This window comes from Gekko japonicus, unplaced genomic scaffold (genome assembly GCF_001447785.1).
Source record: "Gekko japonicus isolate JY-2015 unplaced genomic scaffold, Gekko_japonicus_V1.1 scaffold1053, whole genome shotgun sequence".
In the NCBI taxonomy this organism is placed as follows: domain Eukaryota; kingdom Metazoa; phylum Chordata; class Lepidosauria; order Squamata; family Gekkonidae; genus Gekko; species Gekko japonicus.
This window is the reverse complement of record NW_015177042.1, coordinates 165,519-191,080: the sequence shown is the minus strand read 5'-3', so window position 1 is coordinate 191,080 and position 25,562 is coordinate 165,519. Positions and strand designations below refer to the sequence as shown.

At 43.7% G+C, this 25,562-nt stretch overlaps 1 pseudogene; it reads left to right on the top strand.

Moving 5' to 3' along the window:
- Window positions 1-25,562, top strand: part of LOC107124586 — a 175,474-nt pseudogene that overhangs the window by 112,520 nt on the left and 37,392 nt on the right.

The following is a 25,562-nucleotide window of genomic DNA, read 5'->3' as shown; positions in this document are numbered from 1 at the left end:
AAGTCAAAAATACCTGGAAAGACCACTTAATAATCACATTAACCCTTGAGGGGGAAGTAGGGTGCTTTGCCTCACAAATCCATCCCCCTTATACTAGTTCCGATTGTGGCCTTTAATCTTTAATCTCCATCCTTCCAGAAGAATTTTTACTCTTGAATTTTTCTCCTTCCCCATATAAGAATGATCTCTCTCTTTCTCCCTCTCTCTGTGAAAGAAGCCAGAAGTATAAGAGAGACTTTGGTGGAGACAGACAACAGACTCGCATCTGAAGAAAGGCTGGAGAGTTTCTCAAGAGGATCTCAAGAACATATTTCATTCCCAAATGAGCTGGCTGACAGTGAGTATCCCTCATGGTTTTGTCAAGGGAAGAGGCAAGGAATAGCCATGGGGGATTTCTGAATCACTTCTGAGCAGTGTTTGGTTTGGTACAATCATACTGCACAGTGGGTAAAGAAGGGAGGAAGGCCTTCTGGGGATTGGGATTTTGAGGGTCAGGAGCTCCTTCTGAGCAAGAACTCAGCTGTGGCTCTTGAGGGGATGAGGTGTCCTTAAATATTAGATATTCTGGGGAAAGGTGGTGGTGGTTAAGATCAGGCAACCTGGAGGAGGCCAAAGGACCACCAGTCCTTTCCTACCGTAGTCCTATAGATGCCTTTGGCCTTTATCTGCCTTCCGAGGCGTTAATGGGACCCTCTCTTTATTCCAGCAGAGAATTATCAGAGGAATGAGGAGGGTGAGGAACTTGATCAACAGTTAGCAGATCAAGTTAAAAATGAAGACTTGAAAGAAAATGTCAGGAATCTAGGCAGACCTAAGAGAAAGAAAGGAAGTCATATGGTTGAGAAGAGAGATGGAAGAAAGCATAATGTACATTTTCCAAAGCAGAGAATAATGAATGCAAGTACATCCATTCAGTGTGGAAAATACTTCAAAACTAGATCACAGCTCCTTGTGCGCCAAAGAATAAACAGAGGGGTGAAACCGTTTGAATGCTCAGAGTGTGGAAAGGGATTCAGTGAGAGGGGAAATCTTGAACAGCATCAGAGAATCCACACAGGGGAGAGACCTTTTGAATGCTCTGCATGTGGAAAGAGATTTAGTCAGAGTAGCCATCTTCAACAGCATCAGAGAATCCACACAGGGGAGAGACCTTTTGAATGTTCTGCATGTGGAAAGAAATTCAGTCAGAGTTGCACTCTTCAGCAGCATCAGAGAACCCACACAGGGGAGAAGCCTTTTGAATGCTCTGATTGTGGAAAGAGATTCAGTCAGAGTAGCCATCTTCAACAACATCAGAGAACCCACACAGGGGAGAAACCTTTTGAATGCTCAGAGTGTGGAAACAGATTCAGTCAGAGTAGCCATCTTCAAAAGCATCGGAGAACCCCTGAGTGTAGAAAGAGATTCTGTGAGAGGTGGATTCTTCAACAGCATCATAGAACTCACACAGGGGAGAAATCTTTCGAATGCTCAGAGTGTAGAAAGAGATTCAGTCATCTTGGCAGTCTTCGACAGCATCTGAGAACACAACACAGGGGAGAAACCTTTTGAATGTTCAGAATCTGGAAAGAGATTCAGGTTGAGTGGCCGTCTTCAATAGTATCAGAGAACCCACACAGGGGAGAAACCTTTTGAGCGTTCAGAGGGTGGAAAGATATCCAGTCAGCATCACTGTCTTTAACAGCATCTAAGAACCCACACAAGGAGAAACCATGTAACTGCTTAGTCTGTTAAAAGAGCTTTTCTCTTATTTCACATCTAAAAGACAGCCACAGACCATATAAAGCTTTGGCACTATTATAAACTCTTATAAATCTACTCAGGAATCTTACTCTAGCCAGGAAGAAATGTTAAAAATGCTCAGACTAGGGAAGGAGGCTTAGCCATGTTTGAAGCCCTCAAATACATCCCACCAACCCACATGGTGTTAAAGGGAGATCACACTTTTTTCCTCCAGGCAGTTGGCAACCCTAGATTAAGTAATTCTTTGTGAATCAGAGAAAATAAAGCTCAGCTAAGGAAGGGTCATAGTATCAGGTAAATCAGACTTTGTGTTTTCAGTGCTTTGTGGAGGTTTTTATGAGTTGGGCTTCATTAAATATGTCAAAGATTGGTGTGGCATGTCTTTTTCAATTTGTGTATAAAGTTCTGAAAAAAATCCTCTTGGAGACACTTGAGGCTCTCACCTTGGGCCATGACTGATCTTCATGAATGAACCCGGCCCAGTTTGTCCTCACTCATGATGTAGGTCAGTTAAGTTCAAGAGCCAGAGTGTTGGGTTGCGATTTGGTGGATCATGGTTCAAATCCATAGTAGGCCTGGAAGGTCTTTGGATAGCCTGAAAATTTGGTGGGCTAAAGGGTAAGAGACCTACCTTACTTACTTACCTTCCTTTTCAGAGCTCCTGTAATCAAGATCCTGTTGATCTTGAGCAATGACTAAAAGGATAATACATTATTTACTAAAGGAAAAATATTTTTGGCCACCAGGTAGGTTGTGTTCCAGTTTCCAGTGTGAGAGAGCAAACGCTCAAGGCTGTGCTCAGCTTTTGGAGCTTCTGTTTTATTTTATTCTTATCCTTTTCCCCTTTAAGCTCCTGGGGGGAGGTTAAACTTTCTTTCTTTGCTTTGTTTCTCTGCTGTTCCCTGTTTTATCTTTATATTTACTGAGGTTTTGAAGTTTTTATCTTATCTGTGTCTTTTTAGCCTTGGCAGCAACAGTTCCCTTTTCCTGTTTCCCTTCCCTTGCTGGTTTACCTCTTTTAATCCCTATTTATATTTCATTTCTGTTTTCCCATCCCCCCCCCATTTTTATTCTATTTCTATTCATTTTCATTCAGTTAATTGATTATAGTGAATCTTAAAGGATTTTAGCTTTCATTCCAATACTAGGGAGAGTTCCGGTTTTTGGCGTGAGACAGCAGACTCAAAGCAGTGCATTGCTGTTGGAGCTTCTGTTTTTCTTTATTTCTATTATTTCTCTCTTAAGGTCCTATTGGGGAGGTTAAATTTTCTTCACTTTGCTTCTCTGCTGTTCTCTGTTTGAATTTTTTAAAATCTTATTTGTGTCTTTTTAGCCTTGGCTACAGCTCCCTTGGAACTGCGGTGGCTCAAGTGGTTAAGACGCCGAACTGCAGGCTGTGGAAGGTCAGTAGTTCAGCAGTTCAAGACCCAGGGTGCCGCATGACGGAGTGAGCTCCCATCTCTAGTTCCAGCTCCTGCCAACCTAGCAGTTTGAAAGCAAGAAATTGCAAGTAGATAAATAGGTACCACTTCGGTGGGAAGGTGACAGCGTTCTGTGCGCCTTGGTGTTTAGTCATGCCAGCCACATGACCACGGAAACGTCTTCGGACAGCGCTGGCTCTTCGGCTTTGAAATGGAGATGAACACCTAACCCCTAGAGTCGGACTCAACTGGCTTTCGAGCAAGGGAACCTTTACCTTTACCTTACAGCTCCCTTGTCTTGTTGAGGGGGGAGTCACACAAAGATGCTGGTTTACCTCTTTTAATCCCTATTTATATTCTATTTTTATTCTATTTCACATCATCCTACCCCCCCCCCCTTCTGGGAGTGGGTTTACCAGGAAAAAGAGAAAGTCTTGTTTACCTCCGTTTTGTTTTTGGCTTGGTTTGTTCCTGGCTTGTTTCCTCTATCTCTGTTCTGCTGTCCGGTAGCACTGGTTATTTATGAGTCACACTCACAGCTAATACCCTATCTACCCAGTTATTAACTCATTGAATTTATTAGCCTGCGTATTAATCAGTCTTATTTGGTAACACCTAGGAAAAGTGGCTGTCCTTTTGGGGACAACTCCTAGCCATCTTCCAAACAGAGCAAGCTTGATAACATTTTAAAACTAAATGCTAGGACTAACAATAACTTTAAAGCTTTCCAGACTAATAGAATTTGCAAGATAGTTGCAAGAATTAAATTGGGAAGGGGGGCTTCTTCGAAGAGATGTGTTTGATAGGTGCGGAAATCTCAGGACTTCCATATTTATTTATTTACTATTAGTAACCAGCAAGGACATTACAGGCCAGACAGTCTGATGTCGATACCGGGTAAATTGGTGGAAACCATTATTAAGGAAAGAATTAGTAGGCACATAGATGAACAAAACCTATTGAGGAAGATCTTGTCTCACTAACCTGTTAGTGTTCTTTGAGGGGGTGGACAAACATGTGGACAAGGGGGATCCAATAGATATTATTTACCTTGACTTCCAGAAAGCTTTTGATAAAGTTCCTCATCAAAGGCTCCTAAGTAAGCTCAAAAATCATGGGATAGAAGGACAAGTCCTTTTATGGATCAAAAACTGGCTAGTTCATAGAAAACAGAGAGTGAGTGTAGGTGGGCAATTTTCTCAGTGGAGGGTGGTAAGCAGTGGGGTACCGCAGGGATCAGTACTTGGTCCACTGCTTTTTAACTTGTTCATTAATGATTTGGAGATGGGAGTAAGCAGTGAAGTGGCTAAATTTGCGGATGATACAAAGTTGTTCAGGGTGGTGAAAACCAGTGAGGATTGTGAGGCACTCCAAGGGGATCTGTCAAGGATGGGCGAGTGGGCGTCAACATGGCAAATGGGGTTCAATGTGGCCAAGTGCAAGGTGATGCACATTGGAGCCAAAAATCCTAAATATAAATACACGTTGATGGGGTCTGAACTGGCAGAGACTGATCAAGAGAGAGATCTTGGAGTTGTAGTGGATAACTCACTGAAAATGTCGAGACAGTGTGTGACTGCAATAAAGAAGGCCAATGCTATGCTGGGGATTATTAGGAAGGGTATTGAAAACAGATCAGCCAATATAATAATGCCCCTATATAAATCAATGGTGAGACCTCATTTGGAATACTGTGTGCAGTTCTGGGCACCACACCTTAAAAAGGATATTATAGCTTTGGAAAAAGTGCAGAAAAGGGCAACTCGAATGATAAAAGGGTTGGAACACTTTCCCTATGAGGAAAGGTTAAAGCGCTTAGGGCTCTTTAGCTTGGAGAAATGATGACTGAGGGGTGACATGATTGAGGTTTATAAGATTATGCATGGGAAAGAGCAGGTAGAGAAAGAGGTACTTTTCTCCCTTTCTCACAATACAAGAACTCGTGGGCACTCCATGAAACTGCAGAGCGGTCGGGTTAGAACGGATAAAAGGAAGTACTTCTTCACCCAAAGAGTGATTAACACATGGAATTCACTGCCACAGGAAGTGGTGGGTGCTACAAGCATGGACGGCTTCAAAAGGGAATTAGATAGGCATATGGAGCAGAGGTCCATCAGTGGCTATTAGCCACAAGGTATAGATAGGGGCTCTGGGGCAAGTGATGCTCTGTCTTCTTGGTGCTTGGGGGGGCCAACAGTGGGAGGGCTTCTAATGTCCTGGCCCCACTGGTGGACTTCCAGATGGCACCTGGTATTTTTTGGCCACTGTGTGACAGAGTGTTGGACTGGATGGGCCTTTGGCCTGATCCAACACTTATGTTCTTATGACTTGTGGGATGCATCTCTCATTTCTCCCTCCCCCACCATTTCATATTTCCCTTTCATGAAAGACCTCATACAGCCTCCTCTTTTTGTGCTTCCTTCTCTTGCGTCCGTGCTGCTCTGAAGCAGCAGGACAACGTTTGAGTCCACTGGCACCTTTAAGAATTTTTATTCTGAGGTTTGTTGCATTTCCCTCAAAATCAAATTCAGAAATTCCAGTTGGGGCAGAACGCTGCAGGGCAGCTATTATGGGAGCTAGATGGAACATGCATATGATTCCCGTTCTACAGTCACTCCGCTGGCTGCCCAACAGTTACTGGCTCCATTTAAAGTATTGGCTCTTACACAGAAAGCCCTTCATGGCCTTAAACCCTCCTGTTTGCCACACTGCCTCTCCCCCATGTGACACCACAACAGCTTCACTCATCTGAGTGAGGCCTTCTGCAGGTCCCAACCTGAAAATGGGCAAGATCAACAACCGCCCATACACCTGTTGTGGCCCCCACCTTCTGGAGTGGCCTGCCTGAGGAGGTCAGGAAGCTTTGCAAAACTGATAGATTCAAGAGAGCTTTTCTACCCAAACAAGAGACTTCCACCGTACGAAATGATTCCCAAAGTTACAAAATGACTCCCAAAGTTATTAGGGATTGTGGTCTATGCTACTGTGTTAGCTTAGTGGAACTAGGATCCTATGATGTAATTTTTGTATCACTTACTGTGTCGTGTGAGGACTTATGCTTTGCTTCAGCTCTGCTTTTAGATTTGTGATTGGTTCTACAAAGCTAATCTTATTGTGTTGTTTATTAAATGGCCCATCTTGTTGATTGTATTGACTCACTTTGTGTAATCTGCCTCAAATCCAAGTGAGAATGACAGAGGACAGGAATAGAGAATTTATTTATTTACGTTATCTGCAAACTGCCTTTCTCAATGGGACTCAAGGTGGATTGCATAGAATACATCAGGACAATCCGCAGAGTGGGACACCCAAAAGACAATGGCACTGGGCATTTGGCTTGTAGAGATCTGGAAAACCATCTGGAGGTGAAGCACAACATAAGTATCAACGTCAGGGCTATTTTTGGGCAGGAACGCATTCCGGCTGGCTCCTGAGTTGGCCACGCCCAGCAGGAACTCATTAGCATAATAGGCCACACCCAATAGCAGAAACTCATTAGGATGGGCTACATTAGGGGTGTGTGGCCTAACATGCAAAGGAGTTCCTGCTACAAAAAAAGCCCTGGGTTTTGACAACAAACAAGGTAAACAGAATAAGAAGGGAAAGGTGGGTGTGGCTGGATGACCACACTTCTGGTAACATGGGGGTGTGGCCTAATGTGCTAATGAGCTGTGCTGTCAGGGGTGTGGCCTAATAGGCTAATGAGGTTTGCTGTTGGGTGTGACCAGTTATGCTAATGAGTTCCTGCTGGGCTTTTTCTACAAAAAGAGCCCTGATAACGTGATAGATGACACAGTGGTACAGTCCCCAGTCCTCCACCCCTGTTCTCTCTATAAGCCCCATTGTTACAGTGCAGCCCTATTCCCTGAATACTGATATTGATTATTGTAAATTTTAGAGTTGTCTTAAATGCTTGTAAAGGTTTTTAACCTAAATTATTGTTGTTACCCACCCACCTTGGTTATAAATCCAAGATTTAAATAAATTCAGCTTTGTACAGTTTGGGGGAAACCAGGAGGATGAACACATGAAGCTGCCTTATACTGAATCAGTACTGTCTACTCAGTCGAGCAGCGGCTCTCCACGGTCCCAGACGGAGGTCTTTCACATCGCTTACTGCCAGATCCTTTGACTGGAGAAGCCAGAGATGGAACCTGGGACCTTCCGCATACCGAGCAGATGCTCTACCACAGCCCCTTCCCTAAAGGCGAGAGCCTTCCTGACCTCGGGCATGCCATTCCTCAAGAGGGGGGTCCACAACATTAGCACAAAATGTGGGAAGAAAACTGATGCTATACAAATCTACGGAGAGACCACACTTGGGATATTTTGTACAGTTCTGGTTACTACAGCTAAAAAAAGGATATTGTTGAAAAGGTTCAGAAAAGAGTGACCAAGATGATCCAGGGGCTAGAACAGCTGCCCCATGAAGATCAATTAAAACCCTTAGGGCTCTTTAGTTTAGAAAAAAGGCAAGTAAGTGGAGATATGATAAAGGTAAAGGTTCCCTTGCTCGAAAGCCAGGGTTGCGGTGCTCATCTCCGTTTCAAAACTGAAGAGCCAGCGCTGTCCGAAGACGTTTCCGTGGTCATGTGGCCGGCATGACTAAACACCAAGGCGCACAGAACACTGTTTGTTACCTTCCCACCGAAGTGGTACCTATTTATCTACTTGCAATTTCTTGCTTTCGAACTGCTAGGTTGGCAGGAGCTGGAACTAGAGACGGGAGCTCACTCCGTCATGCGGCACACTCGGGTCTCGAACTGCTGAACTACCGACCTTCCACAGCCTGCAGTTCAGCGTCTTAACCACTTGAGCCACCGCAGCTCCTGGAGATATGATAGAAGCCTACAAAATAATACAGGGTGTGCGGAGTGGACAGGGAGACCCTTTTCTCGCTCTCCTATAATACTTGAACCCAGGGGGGGGTGTCATCCACTCATTGTCCTTGAAAAAGAGCAGTTTGTGTCAGAGTTCTCTCAGCCCCACCCACCTCACAGGGTGTCTGTTGTGGGGAGGGGAAGGGAAAGGAGTTTGTAAGCCGCTCTGAGACTCCAACTGAAGGGCAGGGTATAAATCCAATCTCTTCTTCTTCTCTTCTCATGGGTGAAGGGTGGGAGATTCAGGACAGACTAAAGTACCTCTTCACAGAGCACAGTTAAACTGTGGAACTCACTGCCACAGGAAGTCGTGATGGCTGCCAATAATAAATAATAAATAATTAAAAGGGGAACGGACAAATTCATGACAGGCACCTGCTAGTCATGATGGGTACCTGATCCCCTCCCAGAACCAGAGACACTTTGTATCAGTTGCTGGGGAGCACAGGAAAGAGGATGCTGATGCAATCATCCTGTTTCTCAGCGTCCTAGAGACAGCAGGTAGCCCTTATGTGAACAAGAATGCTAGACTAGATGGGCCTTTGGCCTGGTCCAGCAGGGCTCCGGTCATGTTCTTAAGCCCCTTTTCCTTGAGTGCTGTCATCCTGAGCCACTGACCCAGGGAAAATAAGGAATTCACACAGGGCATTATTCCTATACATGCTCATGTAACCCAGTACAACTCTGGCTACATAGACCCCTCTCCTAAGTTATCTTTTCCAACTGGAGAATGGGGGGTTGGGGATTCAGATCAATTCAATAACTTGTGGGCAGTCAATTAAATTGTTGAGCAGTCGGGTTAGAACGGATAAAAGTAAGTACTTCTTCACCCAAAGAGTGATTAACACATGGAATTCACTGCCACAAGAGGTGGTGGTGGCGGCTACAAACATGGACGGCTTCAAGAGGGAATTGGATAAACATATGGAACAGAGGTCCATCAGTGGCTATTAGCCACAAGGTATAGATACGGACTCTCAGTCTGGGGCAAGTGATACTCTGTATTCTTAGTGCTTAGAGGGGGGGCACTGCCACCACCCCCTATCCATCTATAGGGGGTGGTGGCACTGCTGGACCTCTTGATGCCACTGTGTGACAGAGTGTTGGACTTGATCGATCATTGGCCTGATCCAACATTGGCGTCTCCTATGTCCTTATTTTTAATCAGTGGCGCACTCTTGTGGCTTGACAAGCAATTGATATTGCTTCAAAAACATTCAGGGTATTATAGGTTTCAAGGTAACAAACATTTCTCAGAAGCCCAACAACTTTACAACCTCAGCGCCTAATATACGGTGCCAGGTAACGCAAAGACAACAGCAAGTCCATAAATTATGGGCCATAATGTTCACTTGCGCAAGTGCTGCACTTGTGTCTTCCCCTCTGTCTTCTTTAGAGGCTCTTCTGCTCTTTGATGCTTCAGCTCTCTCTCTTGGGCCTGCCAAGAAATCAGCAGTTCCTAGGATTGCCAGGTGTCCCCCCCACCTACCAGTGAGGGATGGGGGGGGATAGGGTTTCCAGATCCAGGTTGGGAAACTTCTGGAGATTTGGGGTTTGCAGCCTGGGAAGGACACCTTCCACAGCATCCATTTTCTCTAGAGGGAACTGATCTCTGTAGTCTGGAGATGAGCAATAATTCCAGGGGATTCCCCAGGTCCCACCTGGAGGCTGGCATCCCTGGCAGGCTCTGGGCCTTCTCTCTCCTGCTGCAGGCCAGCCTGACTGATTCAGGTGGCAGAGTTTTAAACAATGTCTAACAGCCTGACAAACCCATCCTACATAATATCTCCTAAAAGGTAAATTCTAATTATGCAGTTTGTCAATGGTTGGGCCCATCACACACCTGCCACAAAATTAGCAGGTCCCTCAGTCATGCCCTTGAGCTTCTTTCCTTTGAGGAAAGAGGCTTTCCTAAATCAGGCTATGTGACCAGCCAGCAACCCAAATTCTCAAAGCAAATTTTTGAGAACCTGAGAGGGCTGAAGGATCAAAATGGGCATCAGGAGTGATGGTTGAATGCTCTTTTTGCTGAGGGCCTTTCCTTGGATCAGTCAGAAGGGAAGCGGGGACCTGCTTCTCAGCCATTTGTGATGCACCCCCCCCCCCATAGATACAGAGTTACTCTAGAGCAGCCCTACTGAGCTGCATTTGTTCCAGAGTGGCTGCCTGGGTGTTAGCTCTTTTCTCTACACCCCCTGGTCCAATCCAATAGGAGTAAGAATGGCAGGGATTTGGAACGGAGCTGTCATATGACATGACATGAAGACTGCAGAATGTCGGACTGTATCAGTAGAAATAAAGTGTATTTTGCAATCTATTATGATACAGACAAAGCCCTCCTGAACAGTTCCATTTTACATTGTTTGTGGAAAGCCAGGAGGGCGAGAGCCTTCCTGACCTCGAGCCATTCCATAAGGAGGGGGCCACAACAAGGAATACACGGGTACAGGAAGGGGTCAATTTGGCCCACTCGCTTGGTGGCACCTTCAGAAGGCCCTGTTTGGGTGAGTGAAGCTGCTGTAGCGGGTCATGGAGGGAGAAACGGTCCCGGAGATAAGAAGGACCCAGCCCATGAAGGGTTTTGTATGTGATAGTACCTTAAATTGAGCCCAGTAACTCATAAACAACTAATGGAGGGAACGTAACCTGGGAGTAATATGCATGTTCCTACTAGCTCTCAGTAACAACCAAGGTGCAGGATTCTGCATCAACTGGAGCCTATGAGTTGACTTTGAGGGGAGATCTATGTAGAGTGCATTGCAGTAGTCTAGCCTCAAAGTTATCATGGCATGGATCCAGGTGACCATATAGGCCTATGTAAAGCATAAGTCTTGATATGACACTTTAAGTGATGCAAAAATTACATAGTAGGATCCTAGTTTCAGCAAGCTATACACATTAGTATGGACCACAGTCCCGAATAATTTACACCAATGGGCAGCTCCTTCTAGCCTCGCTGAGGACTAGCAGCTTGGGAAATGGCGGCTCTGCCTTCCCAGAAGTTGGCTGAGCCCCAAAGACACACCTCATTCCCTGGAGGTTGACAATCCTGTTAGGCACCAGTTTTGTGCTGCTATGTAAGCAGAATTTATTGGAGGCCCCCCCGATAATGTCTTTCAATACAAAGAAAGGTTAAATGTATGAATCTGACATTCTGTGGCTGGTCTTTTTAATCTGCAAATGAACACACAAAAAGCAGGCCTTTTTTCGGTTGGATGAGTTAAAAAAGTGGCACGGGGGAAGGGTATTGGAATTAACCGCAGCCCGCATTGGAATTACCGGCAGCCTCATCCTGAGACCCAGATGCATTTCCAGTGTGGGGCCAAGATGCAGAGAACCTAGCAATGTCAAGGAAGATCATGGAAACATCACCAATGCCCACCAATCACAGCATGAGTTGACTCCCCTCTGACAGGCAGAGAGGGACAGATCATGCTGATGTGGCCACACCCCCTGGTCTCAGCCTTCTGCCTCCCACATACACAAGGCCAGGAGTAACAAAAATGGCACATGGGCATCCATTACTGTGAGGCTCATGGAGTGAGCGACTGGACCTCTGGAATAAACAAACCGGGGAGTGCCACAGATGTGGGTTTGAATACCCGACCGCACCGGTGTTTTGCAAAGTGGATGCACAGGGAAGGAACACGGCTGTTCCAACTACATCACCCCACCCCATCCCTCCAGAGCTCACTTGGCAAAAGCAGCCACAACACAATGCCAACTTCTCCCTCCTGCACTGAGGCTTGGGTGGGAGGAACAGCATCCTTTTGCCAGGCGAGAGAGGTACAGACCCCTGGGCAATTCAACAGGGAGAAACACACGGACACAACAATCGCAGGAGGGGTGGGGTTGAGGTCTTGCTGAGGGGGATGCCAGCAAGAACACAAAGCTCACCTTTTGGTGGTTAGGAGGCCCAGAAAGGAGTCCCAGATGGGGTCAAATGGGATGACTTCTTCATGCTGATTGGATGGCCAGGATGCCAAGCATTTTGGCTGGTCCATCCCCCACCCCCCATCTACCATCTCCCTGATGTAGGGATGACACTGTCCAGGAAGAGTCTGCAGATCATCTAGAATTACAACGGATTTCCAGACTACAGAGGTAAGTTTCTGTTCAGAAAATGGCTGCTTTGGAGGGTGGACTCTATGCCATTATACCCTGCCCTCTTCAGCCTCCAATTTCCAGGAATTTCCCTAGCCCAGAGTTGGCAACAGTGTTCCCTCCAAGCTGAGTTAGTGTGAGCTAGCTCACAGTTTTTTAGCCTCCAGCTCACACAGTTTTGTCATAGCTCAGGAAGGATGGCTCCAGAGCAAACTAATTGATGCAGCAGCCAAATCACTTGCTCACAACTTTCATGCTGGTAGCTCACAAAGTAGACCTTTTGCTCACAAGACTCCACAGCTTAGAGGGAACATTAGTTGGCAACCTTGTGCATTTGGCAGAGTCTGTTGTCTCCTCCAGCTCCTCTTCATTCCAGCAGCCCTTGGGTGGGCATGTCTCTATCCTGACATGTTTAGTAGACATTCAGAATTATTTAAGGGCTGGACTTAGGCTTGATCCCCAAACAGGCTGGACTCTGGAATGTTGGCAGAGTTCAGGAAATAATCCAATCCATGCTTCAGAGTTCGCTTTCAATAAATTTACTGCAACTGGATTTTGCAAAAAGACAGATCAAAATGAGCAGCTGTGTTGATCTGAAGCAGTAGAACAAAGGGTTTTTTAAAAAGCATATAAGCTTTATTGTCAAATTCTTAGCAGTTTCCAAACACAATAGTATAATGAAGAATTAAACACTACAACATTAATAATAATAACAAACCAGAGATAGGAAAGCATAGTTAAACAAGTACAGTAGACACTAATGACATTAGTACATAAAGATGGTTTACCAAGTCTAAACAGTGCTATTTGATAGGCTTAATTAATCTGACAGATGGCATAAATAAGCTTCCAAAAGGAACAGCGATAAAGGATTTCACAATAATACATCAGTCAGGTAAGAACAATAAAATAACAATTTGTTACTAGAAATAAATTCTAATACAGGGAAACACATACCAACAAAGTGGGCTATAATCACCTTGCGATTATAATCACCTTGCGATTATAAGTGGCTATAATCACCTTGCGATTATAAGGGCTACAATCACCTTGCGATTACTGCTCTAATATTTATTTTTTATTAATTTTATTGGATTTATGTCCTGCCCTCCCCGCATAGCAGGCTCAGGGTGGGTTAAATCAGCTATAATAAAATATATACAGTATACAAAATTAAAACAAAACACCAATAAAATACAGCAACATTCATCCGGTACAGATTATAGTTAAGCCTCACAGATGCCATATCTCTCATGGTAATACAGTTCTGACCCACTGAGGGGAGGCCCAGTAGAGAGGGAGGGTCATCCACTGCCCTAATTAAAGCCTGGCAGAAGTGCTCCATCTTGCAGGCCCTGCGGAACTGTAAAAGGTCCCGCAGGGCCCTGATCTCATGTGGAAGCTCATTCCACCAGGTAAGGGCCAGGGCTAAAAAAGCTTTGGCCATAGTTGAGGTAAGACGGATGTCCCTGGGGCCAAGGACCACCAGAAGATGTTGGTTGGCAGATCGTAAAGCCCTTCGGGGCTCATAGAGGGAGAGGTGGTCTCACAGGTATGCAAGTCCCTGTTTGCCCTATGTAGAGAACTAAAGGGAATTGTTGGCATTTAATAGCATATGCAATGTTAGAAGATGAGCAAGTAAATGAGCCTGAGATGGTGTAATTGACAGTTAGGTCCGGTGATTGTGTTGTCTGGATGTATGTGGCAGCACAGCTGGCATCTGGGTTTATTGCAAGCTCTGGTACCAGTGTCCATGTTCAAACTGGATGCTGCATTATTGTGGGTGAGGAGTTGAGATAGGCGGGCTGTCTGTGCACAAGAAAAGGTCTGCCCCCCAATACTTGTGAAAGAGGACTGTCATCCAGTAGAGTTGTAAGTCACTGATGATGCGTTGAACTGTTTTGAGCTGAGAGCTGTATGTGACCACTAGTGGTGTTCTGTTATTGTCTCTTTTAGGTTTGTCTTGCAATATTTTCTCTGGGTACTATTCTGGCTTTGTTGATCTGTTTCCTGACTTCATCCAGTGGATACTTTAGTTCCAAAAAGGTTTCTTGCAAATCCCTCAGGTGAGAATCTCTGTCTGTAGGGTTGGAGCAGATGTGGTTGTAGCATAGAGCCTGGCTATATACAATGGATCGTTTGGTATGTTTCAGTTGGTAGCTGGAGGCACGTAGGTATATTTGTAGTTCAGTAGGTTTCTGGTATAAGGTGGTGTCTATGCATCCATTGTGTACTTTTACAGTAATGTCCAGAAAATGTATTTCTTGCATAGATTGGTTCATTGTCAGTACCCAGAAAAAACCTATGGCAAGACAGGCCCAAAAGAAACAACAACAGAATACCACTAGTGGTCACATACAGCTCCCAACTCAGCTTGCTACACAGTGAGTATTTATGAGGTTAAGGAAATATGGGCTGGTCTTGAATCTCCTTCCAACCTCAGAACACATCCTTGTGAGATCCCTGTGAGATCTATTTGAGCTCTGTCCTTGGTCCAAATATTTCTATCATTTCTTCCAAAGTAATGTCAGGATTCTGGGCAGATGCAAGCACTTTACAAGACTTTACATGGTTTCAACGCTTTCTATGGTCTGTTTTCTGTCTTTTACATGTAAAATAAGAGAAAAGGTCTTTTCACCAGCTAAGCAGTTATATGGTTTCTACTTGTGTGTGTTCTTTGATGCTGTATAAGATGGCCAGGCTAACTGAATCTCTTCCCACACTCTGAGCATTCAAAAGCATTCTCCCCTTTGTGAGTTCGTAGATGCTTTTGAAGATCACACCTCTGAATGGATTTCTTTTCACATTCTGTTCATTCAGAAGATTTTTCATTGGTGTGGGTTCTTAGATGCTATTGAAAACTGATGCTCCAGTTGAAGGCCTTTCCAGACTCTGAGCATTAAGTAGGTTTCTCCCCTGTGTAAATTTTCTAATGCTGTTGAAGACTGCCACTCTGACTGAATCTCTTTCCACACTTGGAGCATTCAAAAGGTATCTCCCCTCGGTGGGTTATTAGATGCTTTTGAAGGTCACAACTCTGACTGTATTTCTTCCCACACTCTAAGCATTCAAAAAGTTTCTAATTTGTGTGGGTTCTTAGGTTCCCTTTGAAAGTCACAATTTTGACTGAATTTCTTTTGGCACTCTGAATATTCAAAGGTTTCTCACCTCTGTGGGTTCCTTGATGATGCTGACATTCTGAACATGTTGATGATCCCACATTCTGAACATTCAAAACATTTCTCCGTGTGGTCTGTGGTTGTCTTTTACGTGCAAAATAAGAGAAAAGCTCTTTTCACAAGCTAAGCAGTTATATGGTTTTTGCTTGTGTGGGTTCTTTGATGTTGTTGAAGATAGCGAAGCTCACTAAATTTCTTTCCACATTCTGAGCATTCAAAAGATTTCTCACCTCTGTGGGTTCCTTGATGACGCTGAAGATGGCCACTCTGACTGAATCTCTTTCCACACTCTGAGCATTCAAAAGGTTTCTCCCCTGTGTGGGTTCTTTGATGCAGTAGGAGATCGCAACTCCTACTGAATCCCTTTCCGCACTCAGAGCACTCAAAAGGTTTCTCATCTGTGTGGATTCTTAGATGCTGCCGAAGATTGTTACTCTGACTGAATTTCTTTCCGCACTGTGAGCATTCAAAAGGTCTCTCCCCTGTGTGGATCCTTTGATGCTGTCGAAGATTGTTACTTTGACTAAATTTCTTTCCACACTCGGAGCACTCAAAAGGTTTCTCATCTGTATGGGTTCTTTGATGCTGTAGAAGATTGTAACTCTGACTGAATTTCTTTCCACACTCTGAGCATTCAAAAGGTTTCTCCCCTGTGTGGGTTCTTTGATGCCATAGGAGTTTGCCTCTCAGACTAAATCTCTTTCCACACTCTGAGCACTCAAAAGGTTTCTCCCCTGTGTGAGTTCTTTGATGCTGTAAAAGACTGTTGCTTAGACTGAATTTCTTTCCGCACTCTGAGCATTCAAAAGGTTTCTCCCCTGTGTGAGTTCTTTGATGCTGTAGAAGATTATTACTCTGACTGAATTTCTTTCCACACACTGTGCATTCAAAGGGTTTCTCCCCTGTGTGGATTCTTTGGTGCACAAGGAGCTGTGATCTGTATTTAAAGTACCTTCCACAGTGACAACATTTGTACGCCTTCATTATAACGTTCCTTGGGAAATGTAGATTTCCCTGTCTTCCATCAGAGGATGTCATTTCATTCTCCAAGCAGATAAATGGCCTCTCTCCAGAATGAATGCTTTCTTGTTTAGTAAGCTCTGATTTCTGCAAGAAATTCTCACTACAGTTTGAACAGCTGTAATCTTTCTCTCCTGCATGTGTTGTTAATGCTTAAGGAGCTCTGCTCTGCAAAGGAAGCTCTTTCCAGACTCCAGGCATTGATGGGTCTTCTTTCCATTGTGCATTTGTAAATGGATATTATATTGGTTTTGATCTGAGTTCATCCCACACTCCAAGCACTTGTACATTTCTTCCATTATATGAATTATTTCACGGAAATCCCCTCCCCCGGCAAGGAATGGGTTCATCCCTCTTCTGGACTGTGTGGCTTCCTTTCTGCCTCTTGGGTCTGCCTTGATTCTGAAGTTTCCTCTCAAGTCATCATTCCTGACTTCCTCCAGTGATTGGCAATGCAGTTCCTTATCCCTCTGATCACCTTCTGTCAAAATAAAGAGAGGGATCCTGTTAGCACCCACACAAGGAGGTCTGATTTGCACTTGAAATTCCATCCACACTCTAAGCATTTCAGGGGCTGGTTTCAGCAGTACACTGAAATGTTAAATAATATACACATTAAAAGTGGCTTCCCCCCTGCCTGTGTGGTCCACCTCTGAAGTTTCCTTCAGCCTCTTCATTATTGGGTTTTTCCAAAGAGAACCTCTGGAATTCCCAAGTGTCTCATCTACACCTGCTGCTGGAATGAAGGCAGAGGTCCAGTCTCCACCCAGGCAAGAAGCCAGGCCACCAATCAGGCACTCCTCATTCATTTTATGTATTATTATTTATTATATTTGATTTTTCGGCTGCCCTTCCCTGTGAGCAGGGCTCAGGGTGGCTTACATCAAAGATAAATACAATATAATTGAATTAAAACAACATTAAAATACTTAAAACATTAAGAAAGCAGCACTAAATCCAAGGTGACGGTAATTTGCACGAGTCCCCTGGGTGGAGGGGATGTGCAGGAATAAAAGGGAAGGTTAGAGTGTGACAGTGCCAGACCATCACTGTCCTCAACCAAATGCCATTTCGTTAGCCAGAACCTCCTTCCCCAAAAACATGTTTGTTGGGGAGGGAGAAGCCAAGACCTCACCAAGTTAACCCTACAATTTAAAGGGTACCCCTATGATTTGTGGAAAGGATACCAGTTGTTGTTGGGGGGTGTTAAGGTATCTCAGTGACAGAAAAAACGGAGAAAAAAAGGGGGGGAAACTAATGAACTGAAAATAATTACCATGAACTTAAGTGGACAAAACTCCCCTTCTAAATGATCAATTAAAAAAATCAATTAAAAAAAGAAAAAGCAGATATATTATGCATCGAGGAAACTCACATTTAAAAAGATCAAGAACATATATTAAATTGCAAACGAGTAGGCAAAGTATATACATCATCTGCACAAACGAAGAAAAAAGGTGTTGTAATATATGATAACCAAGGCTTGGAAGTTGTTGAAGAATTAAAAGATCAAAATAGAATATATCTGATTTTGAAGAGTAGGTTATCAGAAGAACAAGTATGGACATTGGCATCAATATATGCTCCAAATAATACCAAAAATGATTTTTGAACATTTCTATCAAACATTATTAAACTTTCAAGAAAGAAAGATTTTAATTTTCAGGGATATGAACGGTGTGTTAAACTAATAAAAAGACAGATCTTAAAATATTTGCGGAAAACTCACCCAAAATGTATTTAGATACATGGGAATTCTAGAACTTGAAGATGTATGGTGAACATTTCATCCAGATGAGATTTTACGTATTTTTCCGACAGACAACAATCATATTCAAGAACAAACATGCTGGATATCAAAAACTTTCATTAGAAAACTTGGGAAAGCAGAGATTCTGCCAAAGATTTTAGTGGATCATAATCCAACAGAACTAAGCTGGAAAAATGGAAGTAGAAAAGAAGATGGAGATTAAATTATACATTATTGTTACAAAACGAGGTAATACAAAAATGCAAGAACATAAGAACATAAGAGACGCCAAAGTTGGATCAGGCCAAAGGCCCATCCAGTCCAACACTCTGTGTCACACAGTGGCCAGAAATACCAGTGCCATCAGGAGGTCCAGCAGTGGGGCCAGGACATTAGAAGCCCTCCCACTGTTGACCCCCCCAAGCACCAAGAAGACAGAGCATCACTTGCCCCAGAGCCCCTATCTATACCTTGTGGCTAATATCCACTGACGGACTTCTGCTCCATATGCTTATCTAATTCCCTTTTGAAGCTGTCCATGCTTGTAGCCGCCACCACTTCCTGTGGCAGTGAATTCCATGTGTTAATCACTCTTTGGGTGAAGAAGTACTTCCTTTTATCCGTTCTAACCCGACCGCTCTGCAGTTTCATGGAGTGCCCACAAGTTCTTGTATTGTGAGAAAGGGAGAAAAGTACCTCTTTCTCTACCTGCTCTTTCCCATGCATAATCTTATAAACCTCGATCATGTCACCCCTCAGTCGTCTTTTCTCCAAGCTAAAGAGCCCTAAGCGCTTTAACCTTTCCTCATAGGGAAAGTGTTCCAACCCTTTTATCATTCGAGTTGCCCTTTTCTGCACTTTTTCCAAAGCTATAATATCCTTTTTAAGGTGTGGTGCCCAGAACTGCACACAGTATTCCAAATGAGGTCTCACCATTGATTTATATAGGGGCATTATTATATTGGCTGATCTGTTTTCAATACCCTTCCTAATAATCCCCAGCATAGCATTGGCCTTCTTTATTGCAGTCACACACTGTCTCGACATTTTCAGTGAGTTATCCACTACAACTCCAAGATCTCTCTCTTGCTCAGTCTCTGCCAGTTCAGACCCCATCAATGTGTATTTATATTTAGGATTTTTGGCTCCAATGTGCATCACCTTGCACTTGGCCACATTGAACCCCATTTGCCATGTTGACGCCCACTCGCCCATCCTTGACAGATCCCCTTGGAGTGCCTCACAATCCTCACTGGTTTTCACCACCCTGAACAACTTTGTATCATCCGCAAATTTAGCCACTTCACTGCTTACTCCCATCTCCAAATCATTAATGAACAAGTTAAAAAGCAGTGGACCAAGTACTGATCCCTGCGGTACCCCACTGCTTACCACCCTCCACTGAGAAAATTGCCCACCTACACTCACTCTCTGTTTTCTATGAACTAGCCAGTTTTTGATCCATAAAAGGACTTGTCCTTCTATCCCATGATTTTTGAGCTTACTTAGGAGCCTTTGATGAGGAACTTTATCAAAAGCTTTCTGGAAGTCAAGGTAAATAATATCTATTGGATCCCCCTTGTCCACATGTTTGTTCACCCCCTCAAAGAACACTAACAGGTTAGTGAGACAAGATCTTCCCTTACAGAAACCGTGCTGAGTCTGCCTCAATAGGTTTTGTTCATCTATGTGCCTACTAATTCTTTCCTTAATAATGGTTTCCACCAATTTACCCGGTATCGACGTCAGACTGACTGGCCTGTAATTTCCCGGATCTCCTCTGGAACCCTTTTTAAAGATGGGAGTGACATTAGCTACCTTCCAATCCTCAGGAATGGAGGCAGATTTTAAGGAAAGATTACATATCTTTGTCAGGAGATCTACAAGTTCACATTTGAGTTCTTTCAGAACTCTCGGATGTATGCCATCTGGGCCTGGTGATTTTTCAGTTTTTAAGTTGTCTATCAGTTTTAGGACCTCCTCTCTCGTCACCTCAATCTGACTCAGGTCTTTCAACACCCCTCCTGAAATCAGTGGTTCTGGAGTGGGCAAGCACTTCTCATCTTCCACAGTGAAGACGGAGGCAAAAAATGCATTTAGCTTCTCAGCCATTTCCCTATCATCCTTCAATACTCCTTTTACCCCTTGGTCGTCCAAGGGCCCCACTGCCTCCCTGGCTGGTTTCCTGTTTCTAATGTATTTGAAGAAAGTTTTATTGTTGGTTTTTACGTTTTTTGCTATATGCTCCTCATATTCCCTTTTTGCCTGCCTGACCTCAGACTTGCATTTTATTTGCCATAGCCTGTGTTCCGTTTTATCAGCCTCACTGTGACTAGCTTTCCACTGCTTAAAGGAATTCTTTTTACTTTTTACAGCCTCCATTACTCTGTTTGTTAACCATGCAGGCTTTTTCCTATACCTGTTTGTGCCTTTCCTAACCTGCGGAATATATATTTTTTGAGCTTCTAGGATCGTAGTTTTAAATAGATCCCAAGCTTCCCCAATTGTTTTGACCCTTTCTACTTTTCCTTTCAGTTTCCTCCCCACGTGTCCCCTCATATCAGAGAAATTACCCCTTTTAAAGTTAAAAATGGTTGTGTGAGTCTTTTTGGCCAATTCTCTATTTGTACAAATGATGAACTCAACAACATTATGATCACTGTTTCCAAGCGGTGCAATCACTTTTACATCTCTCACCAGGTCTTGAGTGTTACTTAGGACTAAATCAAGGATCGCCTCTCCCCTGGTAGGTTCCGTGACCATCTGCTCCATAGCACAGTCATTTAGAGTGTCTAGAAACTCAATCTCTTTTTCCCGACTAGAACACATATTGACCCAATCAATGTGTGGGTAGTTAAAATCACCTATTATTACACAGTGTTTTTGTCTAGTTGCTATCTTTAAGGCATTCATCATTTTATAATCCTCCTCTATCTTTTGATCTGGTGGGCGATAACAAACTCCCAGTGTTAAGTTTCCTTTTGGCCCCCCTATTTCAACCCATAGAACTTCCAGAAGCGAATCCACTTCACTTAGCCTCTCAATCTTTCTAGACTTTATACCCTCTCTGACATACAGAGCCACCCCACCTCCAACCCTTCCCCCCCATCCTTCCGATATAATATATAACCGGGAATCACCGTGTCCCACTGATTTTCCTCATCCCACCAAGTTTCTGAAATACCCACAATGTCTATTTTTCCCTCCAACACCAAGCACTCCAACTCCCCCATTTTACCTCTGACACTTCTAGCATTTGATGGGATTTGATGAAAGATTTGATGGGATGCTGCAGTATTAATAATACAACTGAAACGACAGTGACAACAGTATGGGAGGCCAGCAAGGCTAAAAATCAGAGGAACTTTACTGGCAATAGCTGCAAGAAAAAAAAAAGAGAAACAAGATTCTATAAATAAAATAATAGATAAAATGAAGACAATAGAACAAGACCATAAAACTACTAGTAATAAGAAGAAACTGAAGGAATTAAAACAATTAATCAATCATCTTTGTGAGAAGTAGAAGAAATGCAGAAAAAAGTAAAATATTTAAAGCAAAGACATTTTGAATGTGCAAACAAACCTGGAAGATATCTAGCACACTGTCTAAGAAAAGAAAGAGAAAAAAGAAGAATACCTGGGATTAGAAAAGGAAATCAAGTAGTTTATGCAGAGCAAGAAATACCTGAAGAAATCAATAATTTTTTATTGAATCTTTATAAAGAACACTTTATAGATGTGGAAGGAATGGAGAAATATTTATCAGGAGTACCAATTACAAGATTTACATTGGAGCATAGAAGAATTTTGAATCAAGTGATAATAGAAGAAATCAACTATGTTATTAAAAAACTCAAGAAGGATAAAGCACCTGGACCAGACAGCCTGACAGCAATTTATTATAAACTAGGAATAAGGCTCGTTGTGGAAATAAATACAATGGCCTCTAGAAAGAGGCTCTGGGAGAGTGCCCCGGCCTTGGACACTCAGTGTCAATTTGCTGTGGCAACCTCAGCAGGGTATGACACCGAGTCCACCATTTTCTCCAGAGGAACTGATCTCTGCTACCTGAAGAACAGTTGTAATTTTGAGTGATCTCCAGCCCTCACCTGGAGATTGGAAACAATGGTTCCCCATGAGGGACTGGCTGGTTTGGAGGGTGGAGTCTATGGCATTGTACCTGTCTGAAGTCCCACTCCTCCTCAAACCCCACCCTCTCCAGGCTCCATCCCTCAAATCTTCAGGAATTTTCCAACCTGGAGTTGGCAACCCTATCTCCTTCCCAGCCAACCATCAACCTATCTTTATCTGCCTCTCTGAATTCACCTTTCCATCCTGTCTCCCCTCTCTCCTGGAGAGCTCTTGTAATTCTGAGTGATCTCCAGGCCCCACCTGGAGATTGGCACCAATGCTTCCCCATGAGGGAATGGCTGGTTTGGAGGGTGGAGTCTATGGCATTGTACCTGAGGTCCCACCCCTCCTGAAACCTCACCCTCTCCAGGCTCCATCCCTCAAATCTCCAGGAATTTCCCACCTGGAGTTGGCAACCCTATCTCCTTCCCAGCCAACCATCAACCTACCTTTATTTCCCACTCACTCTTCAGCTTTCCACCCCCCCTCACCTGCAACCTCTTCCGTGCTCTGAAGCCCTGACTGCTACGTCACATTGGCTGTCATACAGGGGCCATCTCAGCAAGATATAAGGACACAGAGTCCACCATTTTCTCGAGGGGAACTGATCTCTGCCATCTGGAAAGCAGTTGTAATTCTGAGTGATCTTCAGCCCCCACATGGAGATTGGCAACAATGGTTTCTCCCAACAGGCACTAAGGGTACCTCAGAACAGCAACAGCAAACTGTTTAGAATGTTAGAGGCAAAGGCCAATGAGGCCACATATGCATATGACCTCTGTGCTCTGAGGCAAAGGCCTATGAGGCCACATATGCAAATAACCTCTGTGTTCTGACTGGCTATGGGAGGGAGAGGAACAGCAAACTGTTTAGAATGTTGGAGGCGAGACTCAGGCAATGCAGCCAGTGGATAGGGACAGCTTCTGACTGACAGATCATGGAGCCACAGGCTATGGGTGCCATGTGGAATGTTCAGCAGCGTGCCACCACCAACAGAGAATTATTACATAGAGAGATGCTTTGAAGAAATATTAGCAATACCTTTACAAAGAGTAATAAATGATATACAAGAAAGTACATACCACCTACTTGGCAAAAAGCGAATATAACTTTAATACACAAAGAAGAGAATGACCCATTATTACCACAATCATACAGACCACTCCCATTATTAAATGTGAATTGTAAAATTTTTACAACACTCATGGCTGAGAGACTCAGAAAATGCATTCCAGATTTAATTTATGGAGATCAAACGAGATTTGTTCCAAGAAGATATATGAAAGATAATATTAGATATTTATTGAATGCAATTGAATATTCAAGGAGAAAAGGAGAAAAAATGGCATTTATGTTCCTAGATGCAGAGAAGCCTTTTGACAATGTATCTCACTTATTTTTAATGAAAGTTCTACAAAATATGAACTATGGAACAGAATTCTTAAACTGGATGCAAAGTATTTACATAAATCAACAAGCTAGAATTTTAATACACGGCTCTGTATCAGAAAAAAAAATTGAAATAGCAAAAGGAATGTGACAAGGTTGTCCAATATCACCGTTATTATTTATTTTGGAAATGGAAATATTGGCTTTAAAAATTAGACAAGATATGAGGATTTCTGGAATTAAAAAAGATAAAGAATAGAAAATGAAAAATTATGCAGATAGAATCATAGAGTTGGAAGGGGGCTCCAGGGTCATCTAATCCAACCTGCTGCACAATGCAGGAAATTCACAAATACCCCCCCCCCCGATGATGGTGTTATATCAATACTAAACCTAATATTTCCCTGAAATAGACAAACTGAACAAATAAATAAATTTGGAACTTATACCAGACACAAATTGAACAAAAAGAAGATACTGTTATTAGCAACAACTAAAGCAGAAGAAATAGAGATAGAAAAAAATAAGAGAATGTGTTGTTACAGAAAAACCAATAAAATAGCTGGGAATATATGTAACAGGACAAAATGGTAAACTATCAGAAAGTTTGGGCAAATATTATTGAAGATTTATGAAGATGGGAAGGGTTGAGAATTTCATGGTTTGGAAGAATTTCTGCAGTCAAAATGAATAGATTACCAAAGTTGGCTTTTTTGTTTCAAATGTTACCAATTCATATAGATGAAAAGATTCTAAAAAAATGGCAGAGAACAATAATTTTACAGGGAGTGGAAAGAAGCCAAGAATAAGATTAAAAGTATTATAGGATAGAAAAAAGAGGAAGTTTAGCTCTACCAAATATTAAGTTGTACTGCCAAACAACCACATTAGTCTGGGTGTCAGACTGGATTACAAACTCAAATCGAAGGAATGTTAAATTGGAGACTATCAATATTAAAGAAGGAATACATAATCACCTATGAATTAATAAATCACTAAAAATAATTCAGATACAAGATGGTAACCATATCTTGAGAGATGGCCTATTAAGAATGTGGTTTCAATGCAGAAATAGAATAAGTCCGCCAACCTTCCGAGTTGACGTCTACTGTGACAATAGCAAAAGAAATAAAATTGACCATATGAGAATATGATAGACAAACAAGGAAAAATAAAACCCTATTGTAGTGTATGCTGACCACCACCGGGGGCCAGCGAACAGCCAGAGCTTGACTCTGGAAGAACAATAGGGACTAGGCTCCTAGTCCCTCCACTGGGGAACCAATGGGAACCATAGCGGGAGATTCAAACCCACCAATGGTGACCAGGGGTGTGTCCCCAGGTATGTACATAGTTGGCCTGCCGGCCGTTTTGTTCCTTGTTCTTGTTGTGTACCAAATAAAGCGTGCCATGCACCACGTCGTCGTCGGTCGTTTATCCATGCGGCAACCCACTACATAACAGTGGCAACGAGGATGGGATGCCGCTGAGTCTGGCCTGGCTCGCACCAGCGCACGCTAAGCTTCCGTTCCTGCTACGCCGCGCCCCGCATCACGCACTAGCCGCACCGCGCACCGCTACAGGGAACCTAAGCCCCGCGCTACCGCTATACAGTGGCAACGAGGATGGGATGCCGCTGAGTCTGGCCTGGCTCGCACCAGCGCACGCTAAGCTTCCGTTCCTGCTACGCCGCGCCCCGCATCACGCACTAGCCGCACCGCACCGCGCACCGCTACAAGGAACCTAAGCCCCGCGCTACCGCTACGCCATGGCCTCCAACCGTGGGAACCTGGAGATCTTCGATCCCGCCCAACCCGAACTCTGGGACTCGTGGACCGACCAGCTGACATGCCACCTCGAGTACAACGAGGTCACTGACGCCGGCAAAAGACGGGCGCTGCTCCTGAGCTCCTGTGGGGTGACGACGGTCCGTCTCGCCAAAA